Below are 4,942 nucleotides of genomic sequence, written 5' to 3'. Positions count from 1 at the left end.
AAAAGATGCATTGATGGATACAAATAACTGGATTTAGCAAAATTATTAACACATATAGAATAAGATAAACATATTTTAAATACCCGAACTCGCAGAAATCCGTACTGATTATTAAATTAGTAAAATTATACAATTGTCTTATTACGTAAATAAAAATCTTCCCATCATGAAATAAAATATAATTGGATTTCCTAAAATAGTACTCATTATTAATGATTTTTGTTTAATTAGTAATTTATTGTCAAAATGAAAGTGTGTGATATAATATTTTTGTCTTATCAAAGCAGAATAAATAAGTCTAAGTGGTGTGAGTTCACTTCTTTGAAAAAAACAACTAATTTTGTTTAGATACAATTATATATGAATTTTTTTTTTACAAAATTAACTTCATCTTCTGATACTTATTTTTGAGTTTGATGGTAATTTTATATTGAAGATAACTTTTGGTCCTTATTTTAAATTACCTTCTAAAATACATCGTGAGGAATTATATATATATTAGAAGAAGTTAATTGTTTAGGTAATATATTATGATTTAAATAAATAACTATTAAAAATAAAATATATATCAAACAGTTTTGTTCTTTTAAGTTTTCGAAACAGATTTTAGAAATCAGTTTTCCAAACAAATTTTTTCATTTTCAAAACAGTTTTAAGAAATGATATTACCAAACAGTTTTTTTTTTTTTTTCTTTTGAAAAACTGTTTGTCAAAACTGTTTTAAGAAGTAGATTTTAAAAACTAAAAACAAAAACTCATTCAAACAAGCCCTAAAAGATGTATTTTTTTCTTTATTAATATATATAACTAATGTGAATGTTAAGAATTAATTAAGGAATCCTTTTTTGAATGGTGACAGGAAATCCACCTTCCATCTGCGAAGTCAAGAAAGAAATGAAATTTGGATGTTCAGCCAAATGAGGTTCTGGCACAACCTTAAACTTCCCAACAATACCAGCAACAATCCTTTTCATTTGCATAAATGCCATTTCCTTCCCCAAACAAATCCTCGGCCCAGCCTGAAAAACCGGATAACTATAAGAATCTCTCGGTACAAAAACCCGCTTCCCATACTCATCCTTCTCCAACCACCTTTCAGGCCTAAACTCGGCCCAATCCTCCCCCCATAAACTCTCCATCCTCCCCATCGCATACACATGATAAGTAACCATAGTCCCCTTTTTCACCACCGTTCCATCTGGTAAAACATCGTCGTTTATTGCTTCTTTACTATCCATCGGTACAGGTGGATACAATCTCATACTCTCGCTTAGCGCGGCATGTGTATAAACCAATGTCTTCACTTCATCATAATCTAAGGATTCAGATTTCTCATTTATTTCCTTCAAAATTTCCTCCTCTATCCGTGGATTTTTCCATAATAACCAAAAAAACCACGTCAACGCTGCAGAAGTTGAATCTTTTCCGGCCAATATAAAACTTATTACAATATTTGTTACAAAATCTTCCTCAAAATGACCTGAACTTAACAAACGCGATAACATGTCTTCAGTTTGAAGTGATAATTTTTGTTTTAACTCTAGCTTTTTTTCTCGAATTATTTTTTTTGCGAATTCTCGTACTTCTGTTATTGCTTCATGTAGACGTTTTTCTGAACCTATGTTGAAACATTTTTTCATTTTCCATATAACTGGTAATGGTAAACGAAAACGTTTACCGCTTATTTCTGTTGCATCTTCGAATGCTTTGGCAAAGCTTGTTTTGTTAGTTGATGGTGTTAGGTACTCTGGATCGAAACCAAATGAGATTTTGCAGATGTTGTCGAACGTGAAACGTTGAAGAATGTCTTGGAAATCAAGGATTTGTTTGGTTTGTAGTGATGAACTAAGGACTGGGATTAAACGGTCAGAGAGTTCTGTGTCAACCACATCTTCCACGAATTTACGGAGTGATTTCGTGTTAAATTCGTGGCTAGCTACTTGACGTTGAAACTTCCAATTTTCGCCGTTTGTATTGAAGATTCCAGTGCCTAATAAATCAGAGAGGGTTTTGGTGAAGAGGGTGCCTTTTTGGTAATTGGAAAATTGGTTTTTGAGGATGTGTTGAACGGTGGATGGGTTTCCGGTGATGATTTGACGGGTGCCTAAGGGACGGTTGAGGTTGAAAGTGGCGGAGGGTGCTATCTGAACGATGTCAGAGAGCCATTGGATACGGCGGTTTCCAACGTTTCGGAAGGATAAGTAGGAACCAATTAGAGGGTATGATTTCGGGATGATGATGATGTTGTTTTTGGTTGTAGATTTCTTGTTTGGTTTTGTTAAGAAGAAGAGTATGGGAAGGGTTAACAAGAGAATAGGTAATAGATATGGAAGAAGCATTTCAAACATTGTTCTAAGTATTCTAAGTTTAGAGGGAAGATAATATATGAAATAAATATTCAAGTATTAGTAACTGGTAGGCAGGGCAGAAGACTTTTTTGGTTACAAGCAGAAAAGGGAATTATAGTAGTTCAGTTGTTTGGCATATGTTGAATTTCTTATGTGAAGAGAATGAAACAGTATGTATGTGTATATCTACAGGGCCGTCTCCGACAATTCGGAGGCCCCGTTATAATTTCGACAATTTTTCATTTAAAAATAATTGGAAAAAAATCTAACATCATTTATAGTTATGAGTAACCGTTTAAACATAATTTTTACCTGCAGATAAATAGACATTTACCCATGGATAATGTATAATTGACAGCAGCTGTCTTTCAGACTTTTTACCTACAGAAAAAGGACATTTAGTGACGGATTGTGGCTGTAGGTGCAAGTTTTTTTTCCACTTTTTTCAAATTTTGAGGTCTCTAAGTTTGAGGCCCTATATCAAAGGTCTTGTTGCACTTGTACAGGGCCGGATATATAGTAGTCAACATACCTAAGGGGTCTTAAAGTCTCAACTAATTATTATATGTAAGAAAAAAGTCAAAATTATATAAATGCTAACTAATATTTAAAGACTTTTCTTAAGAATCGGGTCAGAATAATTCTTTGAATCGGATAGCAATAGGTAGTAAAATTCTCTCTCAACGAGTTTGTAACAGAAATAGACTGAGAAGCTAAGTTGGTTTAACAATGTAAATATTTGCAGATAAAAAAAATAAGTATGACCAAGAAAACAAGAGAAATACTAATTTGTTTGAAATTGAAACATCAATTTAGTTTAACCGATTGGGTGGCAATGACTCACTAGCTTAGGAAAAGTTCCAAACATTAGAAAACCAAATCAAATACTGCGTAGTCACAAGATTTAGGGACACATAAAAGAAAAAGTAGAAGAAGAAATTATTAAATGATGTGTATTTTGTGTATACTCAAATAATTTTTATTTTGTTGTGACCACATAAATATTTCCTCAAAAGACCAATAACTGATGTTAGTTATGTCCCTAAATATATCTTTTTTTAAAATAAAAATTATTCTTAAAACATCATTCTTAGTGTGTAGAGAGGGTCGTGATGTGGTGATGCATCTGGATCTTTTTGGATGGTTGGCGGTGGTTCTGGTTTTAAGAACTTGGGTTTCAATATCTTTTGTTCTAGATTTTGATATTGCCTCCTCCACATTGGAATTTGGGATAGTTGAGGTAGGTGTCAGCGCCATCGCCTTACCTTGACTGTGAAAACAGTTCGGGTGTGGGTTCTCTATTACCGTTTGGCTTCGTCTTAAACTAATTTGCTCACATCGTTGGTTATAGGCTCTCTTTCAACGGCAATGGTTGCACACCATTATCATTGTCTTATCTGGTACATTCTTTGGTTTGTCTTCGGACTGTTATGCTCAAAAGGGATTTTATTGCTTGATGTTGTTCGTGGTAGTATGTAGATTCGATTCTAAGTTGACGGTCGATCCATTCGTTAGTTACTATGATTGATGCTAGCAATGTTTACTTTAATCTTTTTTGTAACATGGTTTTGCATCCGTACGCGAGTTCGCTGAATTGTACTTGCGATGAGTGTTTGTTTGGACTAATTAGGGTCGGTTCCACTTGTGTTGCGTTGTCACTTTGTATTGTTTGTTTGGGTTAACCTACATTTTTTAGTTGATATACTTTGTAACTCTGATTAATTTGTCTATAATATTTTAATTTATTTTGAGAAAAGCTTTTTTCGATTTATTTTCATAACTTATCCAATATAGCTTATAAAAAAACTTATAGCATATACAAAAATAATTTAACTTTTCTTTCAAAAAATCAATTTAACTTTATTTTATCTTTTTCGATAAAAATATCCTATATAAACTTATGCATAAGTGCTTACAATGATAATCACTTGTGCTATAAGCTGCAAATAAGTTATTTGTTCAAGGTTTTTTATATGGATGGCACGTGGAGCATTACATAAACATGTTCTTTTTAATAAAAAATAAATAAAAATTAAAGAAGGAGAAAAAAATTGTAAGGAAGGAGAAATTTTATTAACAATAATACTAATGATAATATTACAATTTTTTTATTTGTGTACGAACTATGTTCTTTAAGATTACAAAGTCAAACATTAATCATTAAAAATTAATTTTTGGTTATTTATCTTATTTTTGAATTTACGTTTAGTGGTCTTTATCTAACACAATTTAATGGAAAGGGGACATTGCATAGTCTATATGGAGATCGGAGTTCAAACTCCAGTCACCCTATTTGTTTATTTTAAGAGGTGAATATCTAGTCGTTAGACAAGTTGACCAAAAAATTTAAAGGAAATAGGAACAATAAAACTAAAATTAAAAATATAAGGAGCCCAATTAATTTCTCACAAAATTACACAAGCAAATTAAAACTAAAATATTTCGTCGAGAAAAATTATAAAAAGTAAGATAATAGACTAAAAAAAATAACATTTTTGTCTCGTGTTATTCTACTTATTTTTCTTTCTAGAATCAATAATTAAATATACTACTAATAAAAATTGTAGTAATACTTGTCTTTTCAAACTTTGAAA

General features: G+C 31.5%; 1 pseudogene across 1 annotated transcript; it reads right to left on the bottom strand.

Annotated features, from left to right (window-relative positions):
- Positions 1-776: 776 nt before the first annotated feature.
- Positions 777-2,498, bottom strand: LOC146910168 (cytochrome P450 94A1 pseudogene; annotated as a pseudogene). Its single transcript, XR_015020681.1, has one exon. The product of XR_015020681.1 is annotated as a cytochrome P450 94A1 pseudogene (transcript).
- Positions 2,499-4,942: the final 2,444 nt, after the last annotated feature.

The sequence above is a fragment of the Medicago sativa genome, chromosome 7 (assembly GCF_051527215.1).
Source record: "Medicago sativa cultivar Bolivia chromosome 7, Bolivia_mono, whole genome shotgun sequence".
In the NCBI taxonomy this organism is placed as follows: Eukaryota; Viridiplantae; Streptophyta; class Magnoliopsida; order Fabales; family Fabaceae; genus Medicago; species Medicago sativa.
Note: the sequence above shows the minus strand (reverse complement) of the source record. Positions and strands in the feature narration are given on the sequence as shown.